Raw genomic sequence first — 15,090 nt, 5'->3', positions numbered from 1 at the left:
TTTGTAACTTCTAAGCTTTGGGATTTACATTGCTGATGGCCATGCCGAAGGTGGTGTAAGATCTCAAAGAGCTCTTTTTCTATATTTCTCCAATCTTTGATTAATATATTCTTTTGCTGACCTTTAGCAAAAAAAAGTTGGTGTAGATACATTGATAATTAGCGAGAGAAAGAAAAGCATCCCACCATTGCTATCTCTGAAAACACCACTTGACCCCGAGAGCCATGGATTTCCTAGCGAGCAACCATTAATGTTTAACTTTATGTAGTCATGATTTGGGGGGGTGCCTAACAACATCAGAAACTGTAGTTCCCCTTGTTGGGATGACATTGATTTGAAGAGTTCTTGACAATAGAAGGTCTAAGATAGATCTTACTGATATTGATGCCAAAGTAGAGTAATCAAACAGATCTCTCAATATAGCCTTTACCATCAACTGAGGAGAAGATGGTTGATTGTCATGCATTCTTTTGTTTCTTTCCTTCCAGAGGTGATAAGGGATGAGGATGACAAGTGCAAACTAGGCCTGCTTTAAATGAGTAGCATTGGATTTTCGTTTCCAACAGGAAAATGTTTCTTCAATGGATAGAAAACCGCTCTAGTTGATGCTAAAAAAAGATAATAATACCTTCCAAATCTCAATATTGAAATTGCATTCCAGAATTAAATGAGAAAGAATTATACAAGAGGCTAGATAGAAGGGTAAGAAAGGCTTTAGATGACTTCAAAATTTGGTATTCAGGAGATTAAGTTATGGATGTGAGGAGAGTGGGAGATAGGATTATTGCAATCAAGATGACGTTGGAGAAAGAGGTTGTCAATATAATTCGTGCTTATGCACCCCAAATGGAGTTGGATGAAGGTAGTAAGTTACAATTTTCGGTAAGATACGGATGAATTAGTGCAAAGCTTTATCCATGATGAAAAGAATAACATAGCAGGTGACCTCAACGGACATGTTGGGAAGGACTAGCGAGAGTATAAAGATTTACATGGAGGATATGGCATAGAATAAATGTATTAGAGTGGATTTAGGATTGCCTCGATTCATGATAAGCTTCGAGAAAGTTATTTGAGATGGTATGATCATATTAGACGGAGGCCATTAGATGCACTACTAAGGAGTGACTTGATCTAGATATAAGGATCCAAAAGAGCTAGAGGTAAGCTCAAAATGGCTATAGAAGAGATTGGGAGGAAAGACAAACACAGACAAGGCCTTGTCCCGAAAAAGGCCTCAATAAGGCCTCAAATAAGGAGGATTCGAGGGATAGGATCCAGGTAGTGGAACCCCTATAGTTGTGTTTTACATTGTTAATGTTCTTAGTAATCTGTTTCCTTAACTTCATTTCTCTATCTTTGCTTGGATATATGAAGCCGACCCTATTAAGTTGAGATAAGGCTTTGTCTACCATCTAGAGACGAGGCAAAAGAGGAGGTGTAGGCACCATAGGATGCACTAACCCTTTGTGGCCCCTCAAGTAAAGTGTTATGTTGTACTCCTTGGCCTTGGTTTTAGCATCTTTTAATCTTTACTTTTGAAAGGTGACATCATGACATCCAATAGTCCACTTTTTTCAAACTAGATATCATTGGAAAACTTGCAATGAGTGCTATCCAAGAGAATATGAATTGAGTGTATATTTATCCAGAAAAATATTCGAAAAATGTACTCCCAATTGTGGGGTATGTTTGATGATTTATATGCAAAATAAAGGCCAAATCATGGGTGGAGAGGAGTTTGCGAGCGATTTTTCAGGAGGGAAAAAGAAGCGATTCTGGAAAGCGGCATGGAGGTTAGGGTTTCTCCCATGGGAGACCCTGATCGGTATGGTAATGGTGATCGGCGGCGGCCAGGTCCTAGCGGCAGCGAGGGGTGCAATGCTGGGGGTGAGAAGGATAATCGAAGGCAGCCTTTGATTACACAATTTTGGAAACCATGTCCAAGATTTGTGGATCCTAAGGCGACAAATACTAATGGAGGTATACCTGAACGTTCTGGCGGTGAAGAGAATGTGGTTGATAGAGGACCGAGGCTCAGACCAGTAGGAGGTGAGAGAGGGGACGGTGCATAGCGCGAGTCTTATGCGAACGCAGTAGGGGGGTTCTGCTGATTGTGGAGGACCATCTTGATCCGGTGTATGCAGGGAATTCAACAAAAATCATCATACCCCAAGATGCGTATGAAGAACGGTTGGGATTATACCGGTATGCATTAATCGGCAGGGTGAACTTTCGCTATACTTCGTTGGATTCTATAAGGAAAGAGGATACTGATTCTTGAAATCTGAGGGGGGTGGTCAAGATAATTCCCATGGGAAAGGCTTTACGATTTTTCAATTTGAGAATGAAGGTGACATGCCTGGGGTGTGGCGAAGCAGTCCTATCAAATTAGGCGGACAATACTTGAAATTTCAGCGATGGAGGTCAAAGTTCAATATTCAAGAGAGGTAGGTGGATAGGAAATTGGTATGGATGAGGCTTCCAGATCTCCAATTGGAGTACTGGCACAATGAGTTGTTGACAATGGCAAAGGCCGCTGGTAGGTCAATTGCTCTCGATTGGCGAACAAGGAGCGTTCTAATGGGGAATTTTGCCTCTGTGCTTGTTGAAGTGGAGGAAGGGGTGGCTCTGCCAGAGATTCAGGTGGAACGGTACCAACCATGTACTAATAAGCTCTTTTGGTTTAAGCAAACAATTATTTATGAAGATCAGGTCGGAAGGTGTGGTTTTTGCAGTAGAGTTGGACATACAATTGCTGGATGCAGAGAAAAAAAATTGGCTGATGCCAGGGAATCGAAGAGGAATGACAGGGGCATTCCTGGTACCGGTGTATGTGGATGAGGAGGCTACGCAAGGAAGGGATTTGGTGGCCAACAATGCTGGTAACCAGGGTCAGTAGGCTCATGGGGATGGCATGGCATTGAGCGATCATAGATCGATTTCAAGTGGGATGGCTGCCAACGTGAAGGGTGATGCCACGCCACAATCTAGGCGACCATCTCCTAGTGCGCTGCAATCTCAACAATTGCTTATGTATGGGGAGTGCTTGGAAAGTGAGGCGAGCTTAGAAGTGGTGCTAGGCGATATGAACCCACAAGGAGATCAGGTTCCGGCGGCTAGGAATACTGATGATGAGGTTGATGGTTCAGATGAGGCCGAAAGGGGTGGTGATAATCAGGTTAAGGTTTGGGGACTGCAGGTGTGGATCTTGGCCATGGTACCATAATGAATGAGAGTAGGGGAATCTGTCTTAGCCCACAGGGAGCAATGAGACGTAGTACGAGATTTGCTAGTAGGGGTGGGTGTTACAACGGTGGTATAGAGGTGGTCGTGGAGGCCAACAAAGTGATATGAGGCCTGGGGCGAGGGGAGGGGAGGATGAGATTTTACCTGAGATGCCCAGGATTGATTATGAGATAAGGCAGTGTGAGGAAGGAGGAGAGGAGTTTATCAGGATATAGAGGAAGAAAGGCAAGAAGAAAGTCAGTGAGGATCAGGGTCAGAAAAGGCTTGATCGAGCTACCTCTTCCAAACAGTGACAATGCGTGTGATGTTTTGGAATATCAGGGGTATGAAGAAGTTCGCGGCTAAAGTGACCTTAGGAAATTTATTGAGGGAGCATAATCCAGACTTGCTTTGCATTGCAGAGCCAATGGTGGAGGTAACTTCTTTCCCTAAACTATTTTTCAGTAAGTTGGGGTTTGAAACGGATTTTATTCACAATAATAAGATGGGAAAAGTGCCAAACTTGTGGGTGGCCTGGAAGAGACATGTGAGGAGGCCGATCGTAGTCTCTGTGTTGGAGAAACAGATTTCTGCGTGTGTTGGGTGGTTGGGTGGTGATATTAGCGTGTCGGTGGTGCATGCAAGCTGTTTTAAGAGGCATAGAAGGGAGTTGTGGATGGAGTTAGCGGCTAGACAGGGGGCAGGGGGCGGGGGCGGGGGCGGGGGCGGGGGGCTGGGCTCGAGTGATAGTTGGGAACTTTAATGCCATTCTCTTTTATCATGAAAGGACAGGACCAAGCAGATTTTGTATGGGTTCAGCTACACAGTTTGGGGCGATGGTGGTGGCATGTTTTGTGATTCAGGTGCCTTCGCAGGGGAGAATACACACATGGTCTAACAACAGGAAGAGAGGTGTAACACCCTGAAATTTGACTAGGGGTATTTTTGTCTTTTGACAATTTTAGGGTCAGGTTGACTTAAAGTGGGGATACCAAACCATTGATGGTGCATCGATACTTGGTAAATGTTCAAAATCATCCATTAGATGTAACTACATTATAGAATAACTTTAGAGTTTTTACTCTAGAAATTACCATTTTACCCTTGAACCCTAATTTACCATTTTGCCATTGGACCATAATTTTACTTTTCATTTAATTATATGATTTTAATGTCAACCCTAATATTGACTTACTAAAAATAATATATATATATATATATATATATTAACTTATTATCCACATGGACAATTAGTTAACAAGTGGATAAGGCCTAATTAACTAACAACCTTGACTAACTAATTATTGCTAATTAATCATTAATAATTGAAGGCTTCTCTAATAAAGTTGGGACTTTCCTTTTGAAGTTTGGATAGGCTTGAGCATAAAATAAGTAAGATAAGGAAGGAAAAGTGAGAGAAAGATTTGGAAATCAATTGTGATTAGAATAGAGGAAGAGAGAGAGTTGGAGATGAAGTAGGAAAGGTAGATATAGAGCTGGAGATGATTTAGGGAGGGAAAATAGAAGCAAAAAACGTCGCTCTACTGCCTCTCACCCTCTATTGTGGAGAAGAAAGAGGAGAAGGAAGAAGAAAAAAAAGGAGAAAAGAAATCAAGATTTCGAACGATTTTCAAAGAGTTCTTAGCATGATTTAATTACTATCTTATATTCTAATTGGGGGATTGATCATGATTTAAAGGTTTGGGATTTTGAATTATGAATTTGATGAGAGAGAAAATATGACTTCGATATTTTATTGTATTTTCTGGGTCAGATAGAATAGTAGTCTAATATTATTCATATTATTGAAAATACATAAGTATTATTTATGATATGAAATAATTACTTGGAGTATATATGTATGTTTACGTAACCTGCTAAAACTTTCATTAAATTCGGAGTTTATTTGTTACATCGAACAATTCATATACTCAGATAAGTCACTGTCAGGGGAGTTTTCTGTACCTGAGAATTTGAGGTAGTGACGGAGGAATATAGACTCCAAGTTTTAATCTGATTTTTTTATTGTAAAAACTTTCATGAGTCTTATAAATCTATGAAAACGTTGGAGTGATTTGAGTTTGAGAAAGTGGGTTAATGAATTTTTCAAATTTTTTGGTTAGAATCTGTTACAGTCTGAAAATCGTTTTTTAGGGAGATCAACACCTGATATAAGAAGGGTTTTTTATGTTAATTTTGTATGATACTTATATATATGAGTTAGGTTCAAGAGAATCTAATTTCAACTTATTTGGAATTCCAAAGATATTTATTTCCTATTTTTCTATGGTAGTAGGCAAAATAGGTTAAGGCAAAATTTTGAGAACGACATCAAGATGAGTGGAACCTCTACCCTAACTTGCTTATTTTCATAGTGTTATCTAAAAGAGAATTTTATGAACAGTAGATCTATTCTAAACTTTGGATTTTATGGTGTTTTATCATTAAAAATATGATTTTGCAAACCCAATGTTATGTACATGAAAGAATGAGGAGACATTGAATTTTCTTCTATGATTTACATTATATATACATAGCAGAATTTTCCAATTGGAGCATTGATTACATAATGTTAGTTTCTAATATGATGTGTTAAGTTGTGTTTGCATGGAATAATATACTATGTGTATTACATGATTCGTATATCACATGAGTTTTTGTCTGTGCATATGTTCTTAAAAACATTAGCTTACATAAATTTATTGTTTTGATATATGAGATGCGTTGTTTGTTATGGTAATGATGCTTTATATTACTGGTATTGATTGAGGAGGGATGTGAGACGTCCTTGATCATTGCTTTGTTATTTGTAGTTGTTGTTTTGACGACTTTTATAAAAACTAAAACTGAAACTGATTTCATGTTCATACAGAGATCGACTAGGGTGGAATGAGAGTATTGATCACACTTGAATTCCAAACTTGTTTGTATTTATATATATTTTTTGTTCTTGATTGACTTTATTGTTGTTGTCTCACCTTATCAACATTGATGTTATAATATTGAGGTGAGGATTGGTTCATTGGACTTTTCCTTAGTGGAACTGTGGACTACTAGATAATACAACCTACCCTCGGCAGGATCTATCTATTGTTACTTGACCTCCAGGAGGTATGACTTGGTCTTTGGGATGTTGGGCACTAGATTGCTTCTACGAGTTTCTGTATGTTGAGTGGAGGCAATGTGATACTGTGACACATTGGCCATTCTTGGATGATATTGTGAATTTGTTGTTTAGTCACTTTTGAGTCATTATATGTATTATGCGATGATATAAATGTAGCAATGTAAGTATGTGTGGTATGCTTGTTCTTTTGTTTTCTTGAAATTTTTTATATTATACCATACATTTCTTTTCTGATATTGGTTGTATGATCGTGATATCAAACATGTTTAGTATTGTGGTTCTACTCACTAAGTTTCTTCTTAGAGACTTACCCTCATAACTTGCAGATGACATTGGTGAGGACTATTATGTAGATGACGTGAATGTTGAATGTATAGTTGATTAAAGTATGACACTGCTTATGGATTTGAAGAAGACAATGATTTTTATTTTTAGATGATGTAGACTTTGAGTTACTTTGAAGACATACTTTAATTCAACTTTACTTTAAGTTTGAAATTTGAATTAAATAGTTGAACTTTGAATTTTAATATTTTATTTGTTTAGTTAACTCTTGCTTGCACTTTTGTTTGTGTGGATGCTACTCCGATTCATTATCGCTTAGAACATACAGATCCTATGGACCGTTGATGTTCAAAAACCCTAGGTCGGGTTTCAGGGCGTCACAAGAGGGAACGTTACGGCAGTCTTGGATCGAGTTTTTGTTAATGATGATTGGCTGAGTACCTTTGGAGATTGTTTCCAAAGAGTATTGTAGAGAGTGTCTTCAGACCATTCTCCTATTTTGGCTTTCTCAGAGGTAGTTGGGAAATTGTCAAATTGTCCGTTCAAAGTTAACAAGCTTTGGAAGGATCGTGAGGAGTTCCTGTTGGTGGTCAAGGAGTCCTGGGATGGAGCGGTTGATGGATATCCAACTTTCATATTAGCTTAAAAGATGAGGAAGCTAAAACCGACTTTAAGGTGTTGGGGTTGGAGGTCGTTTCCTAATCCGGACAAGGAGGTTAATGCCACTAAAGGGGTGTTAGATGATGTACATGGGAGTATTGAGGTGAAAGTTATGAGTGAGCAGCTTTTCGACATGGAGGCAGATGCGAAAACAACATACTGGAAGGCTTTGGAAAGGCATGAGAAAATGTGTGCTAAGAAATCTAGAATTCGGTGGATGAAGGAGGGAGATAGAAATTTGAGGTTCTTTCATACTACTACAAAAGTCAAAAGAGGGAAAAGTACCATTCGGTGTCTGCAAAAATAGGATGGTTCTGAGATTAGTGAACAGGGTGATATTGCCACCTATTTGGTGGAATATTATGAGTCGTTTCACAAGGAGGAAGATATAGCTCACCATCCAAAGCTTTTAGACTGTGTACCGAAGGTGGTAACGGATAAGGATGTGACAGAGCTGGAAAAGGTTCCAGGGATAGAGGAGATAAAAGGGTTGGTTTGGGAGTTGGATCCAGATAGCTTGTTTGGACTTGATGGGTATTCGGGGGTGTTCTTCAAGAAGTGTTGGGAGGTGATTGGAAGGGATGTGTGTAGAGCTGTGCAGGATTTTTTTTTCGATCGAGAGTGATTCCTAATGGCATAAACAATAATTTCCTGGTGTTGATCCCGAAAGTGGAAGGGGCAAGAACTCTAGAGAAATTTTTTCCATTGTGTATGGGAAATTTCTTTATGAAATTGGTGTCTAAGATCTTGGCATTGAGGGTGACAAGTATTTTGCCGAGAATTATTTTGGATGATCAGGGAGCATTTTAGCGTGGGAAGGTTATCCAGTCTAATATTGGGTTGGCATCTGAGTTGGCCAATATGATGAATAGGGCGACAAGGGGTGGAGGAATGGGAATCAAGATCGATATCAAGAAAGCTTATAATACACTGTCATGGGATTTCTTTTTCAAGGTGATGAAAAAGTTCGGGTTTTCTGAGAAGGTGGTAGGATGGGTTCGAGATGGCAGCTATGGAGTGATCTCATTTCAGTGGTGGGGTCCATCCCTTGGATTGTTCTGGGTGACTTTAATGCTACCCTTTACTCTCATGACAAGCGGGGTCTAGGTTCTTTTGGGGTGAGCTCTATTGAAGAATTCGCTGCTATGGTTGAGGCAACCTCCTTGATCTCGATCCCCTCTTCTGGTTGGAAGTACACATGGTCTAACAACCGAAGAGTCGGGAATGTGCATGCAGTTTTAGATCATAGCTTTTGCAATGAAGAATCGTTAGCAAGCTTCCCAAGATGCGCGCAATGAGTTTTATCCTCGAGCTATTCTGACCATTGCCCTGTGGTGGTGTCGTCTAATGGTCTGCCTCGTCCATCGAACGTTCCTTTTCGAATGCAAAGGTTCTGGACCGATCATCAGGAGTTTAACAATCTTTTTGGGAGGCTCTAATGATTGGAACTCCAATTTTCGTGGTCGCTGTCAAATTAAAAAGGTTGAAGATGGCCTAAAAACCCTTGGCCAAAATGGCTTTCCCCGATGTGGAGATGAAGTTAGAAGAACCAAATATGAGTTGGATGAAATTTAGGATGTGATCGAGATCAATGGGTTCAATGAGTCTTTATTTGCTTCTGAACAAGCAGCCAAAGAAGCTCATGAGTCAGCTCTCCTTCTTAGGGAGATTCAGGATGGGAATGGTGGAGTGCTCTCCTCTCTTGTGAGTATCGGGCAGTTTATTTGTGATCACTTTGAAAATTTCCCCAAATGGGACTCTATGGTTAGTTCTATTGACATCCTAAGCTGCATTGCAAATATAATCTCTATAGAGGAGAATCGGTCTTTAATGGATCCCCCAGCGCCAGATGAGGTCAAGTTGGCAGTTTTGACCTGGATCCATCCAGCGCCCCGAGGCCTGATGGTTTCCTGGGATCCTTTTATAGATCATGCTGGTCCATTGTGGGAGCTGAGGTATGTCATGTTGTTAGTAATTTTTTCATGGTAGTAGTGGTGACTAAAGGTGTGAACTCGAACTTCCTCACTCTGATTCCAAAGGTTGATGGAGCTTGCAAAGTGTCTCAGTTTCGCCCAATATGTCTTGATAACTTTTTCTTTAAAATCATTCCAAAGATATTTACTATGTATCTATATAGCTTTCTCCCTAGATTAATATCTGAGGACCATGGTGCATTCCAAAGGAGAAAAATTATTTCCTTCAATCTATGTATGGCTTCGGAGCTGGAAAATCTCATGCATTTGAAGGCTTTTGGGGGTGGCATGGCCTTAAAGCTCGATATTCAAAAGGCATATGACACATTAGACCGAGTCATCCTGTTTGATGTTTTGAGGAAATTTGGCTTCTCTCAGACCTTTATTGATCTGATCCATCAAATTCTTCTCTTGACAAAGCTATCTATTCTTATTAATGGTGGCCCAAGGGGCTTCTTTGGTGTGGAACGTAGGCTTCTCAAGGGGACCCTCTCTCCTCGATCCTTTTCATCATAGCAGAGGAGGCCCTGTGTCGTGGTTTGCATCTTCTCAAGCCTGAGAATAAAATCCACGCATCACCAGATCCGAGGATTTTTCCTACACCTACTCATCTTTTGTAAGCTGACAACATTTTTATTTTCACTACTACAGAAGTGAGAGGGGTCCGTTAGCTCAAGAACTTTTTGGATATGTATCAAACATACTCTGGGTAGGCCATTAGCATGGAGAAAAGTAAGGTTTTCTTCGGGAAAATCCCTACTCTCAGTAAGAGAAGAATTATGGAGACCATTGCCATTCCTGAATGTAAATTTCCCACTAAGTATCTAGGGGTGCAAATCTTTAGAGGAAGAGTCAAGAAGGATTCAATTTTTCCTCTTGTTGATAAATTCAAGGCGAGGCTGGCAGGGTGGAAAGGAAGAATGCTGTCTATGGCAGGTCGAATCGAACTAGTCAAATCCGTTTTAGGGAGCATTCCCATTCATAACTTTGCTATTTATCTTTGGCCTTCAACCTCCATTGCTCTAATGGAACGATGGATGAGGAATTTTATTTGGAATGGGGACTCCGAATCAACTAGAGCTATTACTGTCAAGTGGAATGATGTGTGCAAGCCTATACTGGAAGGTGGTTTGGCGATTAGACATCTGAAAGATGTAAATTTATGTATGCTTGTGAAGCTAGCGTGATTTATCAAAACTGACAATTCGGCGGTGGCTTCCTTCTTAAGAGGATGTTTTTTGTCCCAATCAGGTTCCCCTAAGGCATCCTACTTAAGTTCTTCTATCTGGCCAGGGGCAAAGAAGGGATTTTGTCAGCTCAAAGGAGAGGTGGATCGTGGGAGATGGTGAGAGCATGAACTTTTGGCTCTCTGACAGATCCATTTTAGACATAATTCAGGGTCAGACAGGAGATTCTACGGTAGCTAAAGTAGCAGACTTCATTCGGGATGAGGTTTGGGATCTTCCGATAGTTGAAGACCCATCTCTTAGACTTATTGTCTCCTAGGTTTAGGAATTCCCTCTTCCCTCAGTGGCCCATCCAGATAACAGAGTTTGGTCTCTTACACAATCGGGTGCTTTCTCGGTCCTATCGGAGTGGGAGGGGATTCGGAGTAAGGCCCAAGCTGTCCCATGGTATAACCTGGTTTGGGGAAAGGGGGTAGCCCCTCGGGTTTCTATTTTTGGTTGGCGCCTATCACTTGGAAAACTCCCTACAGATGAGAAAGTTTTGAGTAGGGCAATACCTTCGGTATCTAGATGCTCTCGGTGCGAAGCGGATGGTGAATTGATTCTTCATATTTTCCTGAGCTATCAGTTTGCTACATTAATCTGGTCTAAATTTTTGAAAATCTATGATCTCCCTTGGCATGGCTTTCTTTCTATTTAAGAGCTGTTCTCATGGTGGAAGAGAAAAGCTAATGTTCACCTTTAAAAGCAATCTGGAATGCTGCTTTGATATATATTTGTTATCAGACATGGCTGGGGAGAAATCGTCGATGTTTTGCCATTGTAGTAGGGTGCCAAGCTTGGTTGTCAAAGCCATTCTTAAGGACCTACAGGACCTATCTAGATTTTCTCCAATCAAGATCAAGTCCTTGAGAGATCTCATGTTATCTGCGTCAATGCATTTGGTTCGTGCTCCTCCCTGCTTTGTGACTATTCAAGAGCTATTCTGGGAACGCCCTCCAATGGGGTGCTATAAAATTAATGTAGATGGATGTTCGTTGGGAAACCCAGGTCTTGCAAGGGTAAGGGGTATCATTCGGAATCATCAGGGAGCTCCTTTGATGGGCTTCTCCTCTTTTGAAGGTGTAGCATCTAATTTCTGTGCTGAGTTTGCGGGGTTTGTTAAAGCTATCAGATTAGCAAAGCAGCTAGAATTATCATGGATCTAGGTGGAATTTGACTCTCGAGCGGTGGTTTGGTGTATTGATAGAAGGAAGTTCCTGTGGTGTTTTTGTCAAAAGTGGCTCCTACTTAGGAGTTTCTTGGATGGTATCCACTGGGAAGTTAAACGCTGCTTTAGAGAGGTTAATTCTGTTGCAGATGGCTTGGCCAAACATGCAGCCACTCATAGGCTCTCTATGGTCTAGGATGTTCAACCAAACTTTATTTTAAATGACATAGAGTGGGACGCCACGGGTAAACCGAGATTTCGATTTACCTAGGTTTGTTGCCTGTTTCTTGGCTCCCTCCTCTGCTGATGGCAATTCCGAAGGTGGAGTAGAGACTGAGTGCAGTCTCTGTATTGTTTTTTGTATTGTCTCCTTATATGGCTTTGTCCTTTCTTCTTATTCATAATTAATTCATTCCTTGTTGACCTTAAGCAAAAAAAAGGTAGGATGGGTTCACACAATTCTTCAGTCAGCAAGAATTTCAACGCTTCTTAATGGTGGACGAGGACTTAGATAGAGTAATCAGTTTTCCCCAATTCTCTTTATCATAGCGGAAGAGAAACTAAACAGAGGTTGAAGGAGATGGTGATGTAAAGTAAACTTAAAGCTTTGGGAGAGCCGATATGAGTGGTGGTGCCTGGGCATTTGCTTTTTGTGGATGATATCTTCATATTGATGAATGCGTCGCATAGGTATGTCAACAATTTGAAGAATTTTTTACCTAAACATCAAGAATGCTCTAGGCAAGAGGCAAATCTAGAGAAAAGTAAACTATTCCTTGGAAGAATATCTCCTTATAGGAAACAGAGAATTGTAGCAGAGATCGGTATTCCTATTTGCAATTTCCCAACAAAAGACTTGGGAGTAGAGATATTTAAAGGAAGGGTCACACGTGCGTCTCTCCTCTCAGTGATGGACAGGGTAAAGGATAGGTTGGCAAGCTGGAAGGGTAAGTTGTTGTCTATGGCAGGAAGGGTGGAGTTGGTACAAGCAGTAATCTCTGGGATGCCGTTACACAGCTTATCGGTTTATTGGTGGCCTGGATATCTGATTAGATGTCTTGAGAAATGGATGAGAATTTTATCTGGACAGGGAATGTGGAGGCGGGTAAAAGTATCACTGTTACATGGGAGACACTATGTCAGCCTAAAGAGGAGGGGGGGATTGGGGATTGGGGATTAGGAAGCTCAGGGATGTTAACAAGGCCCCAATGTCCAAGATGGTGTGGAAGATGAAGCATGAGAATTCAGATATGAGTAGACTGTTGAGAGCTAGATTTTTGTCCAGACATGGACACTTGAAGAAGGGTTATAAAAGCTCTTCGATTTGGCCAGGGGTGAGAAGGAGGTGGAGGTTTGTGGCTAAGAATGAGTGATGAGTGATTGGGAATGGGAGGAAGGTTGATTTCTAGAATGACAGGTGGCTGGGATCGAGTTCAATCCAAGAACTATGAAGTCTGAATTAGGATTGGTTTCAGAATACAAAGCTGCTTATGCGGGATCTGATTGAGAATGGAGAGTGGAAATTTCCTGAGGTGCAACCTCTTTTTTTGAAGCAAATTGCGGAGAAAGTAAAGGGCGTGAAGCTGCCAAGCCAGTGCGTGGAGGATACATATGTGTGGAGCTTAGAGCCGATGGGGGTTTTCTCTGTAAGGTCTGCCTGGAATGAGATTAGGAAAAGGAATCCGAAAGTGTCTTGGGTGTTAGTAATATGGAACAAATTGTTAAGGCCAAGGATCTATTTTGGATGGAGATGGGTGCAGGAAAGGCTACCCACAAATGAGGCAGTACGTGGGAAAGGAATTTTTTTCTTCTAGGTGTGATCCATGTGGGGAGGCAGTGGAGATTATGGAGCATATTTTTCTGGATTGTAAGTTCTCGGTAGAAATCTGGAAAAGGTGATGGAATGGGTTCTAGGTGTCGTGGCATCAAGAAAATTCTATTCTTAGCATGGTGCAGTGGTGGAGGAATAAGGGAAAAGGATGGGCACTGAAAAAGCCATGGGGCGTGGGAATGGTGATCACAACTTACATGATTTGGGGTGAACGAAACGGAAGGAGAGCAGGAATAGTAAGGTCTACTGAGATGGTGGTGAAGGGAATTAAACAGGAATTCAGTAATACATGTGCAACGGTGAGAATTCATATTAAGAGGGTTGACGATTTAATGGTGTGTATAAGGCTTAATCTAGTGACATCGGCTGGATGTGAAAGGCTTCCATTGGAAGTTTTTTGGCGTAAACTTCAAAGAAATTGGTTGAAACTAAATGTTGATGGCTTGTCATTGGGGAATCCAGGAACAACAGGAGGAGGGGGAATATTTAGAAATCATGAAGGGAGAATGGTGTTTAACTATAAGGTACATTTACATATATGTACTAACTTTGAGGCTGAGTGTTGGAGAATTATTAAAGGGCTTCAATGTGCAAGAGAGATGGGTGTTGATGCTCTTTGGATTGAATCGGGTTCAGTTGCAGCAGTGATGGTTTTCCAGAAGAAGTACGTTCCCTGGTTTGTGGCACAAGAATGGATAAATTTGGGGCCTTATCTGGAGGTTACAGATTGGAAGATAACGCATTGTTATAGGGAGGCAAATCCAATTGTTGACTACTTGGCTAAGGAGGCAGCGAAAACTCAAAGATCAACAAGGCTGGAGACATTACCTAGGCATATTATTGAGGAGCTAGCTAGAGATGCTGAGGCCAGACCGAGATATTGGTTTTCTTGGTAGCGATTAAGAGCCCCTGCTGATGGTATTGCCAAAGGGGGGGCTGTATGATCGTTTGTTAAAGTAGAAGATACTTTGAGTCGTCACATTTTTTTCTTATATTTTTTAATACAATTTGATTTTCTGGCAAAAAAATAAAGGCCAAATCATATTGTTTTCGTATCGTCTTTTAGCACAAGGTTTTTAATGGTAAAATGCATCTTTTGCAAAGTTCGAACCACTTTGGAAGCCATTTGGTTAGTCAAACATCAGCAGAGACATTTTGATAATTTTTTAAAAAAGAAGCATTTTCTAAAAGAAAAGCAATATATTTTAAGAGAGACCTATCAACCGAGGTCCCAAGAGACTCATTTCATCACTGTTCACTAGATCCTCAAGGTGACAGCATGCAATGTCTGTACGGGTCTATCTGTCAAAAATATTTAACCTTATTTCAATCTACTATGTAGTAAAAGTAGGTTCTTTGGGCAATCCTGGCCGAGCAGGTGCTGGAGGAGTTTCCCGTGATCATTCATGAAGATTTCTAGGATCCTATGAAAATTTTATAGGTGTGACAAGAGTTTTTGAAGATGAGGTTGAAGGGTTTATGGAGGGTCTCATGCGTGCTCGAGAGATAGCTATTAACATTTATGGGTGGAGTCTAATTCGAGTGCGGCTGTGGCTCATGTTCAACAAAAGAGGATTCCTCGGTTTGCT

The sequence above is a fragment of the Macadamia integrifolia genome, chromosome 9 (assembly GCF_013358625.1).
Source record: "Macadamia integrifolia cultivar HAES 741 chromosome 9, SCU_Mint_v3, whole genome shotgun sequence".
In the NCBI taxonomy this organism is placed as follows: domain Eukaryota; kingdom Viridiplantae; phylum Streptophyta; class Magnoliopsida; order Proteales; family Proteaceae; genus Macadamia; species Macadamia integrifolia.
The sequence above is the reverse complement of the archived record's forward strand: the minus strand, read 5'-3'. Positions refer to the sequence as shown.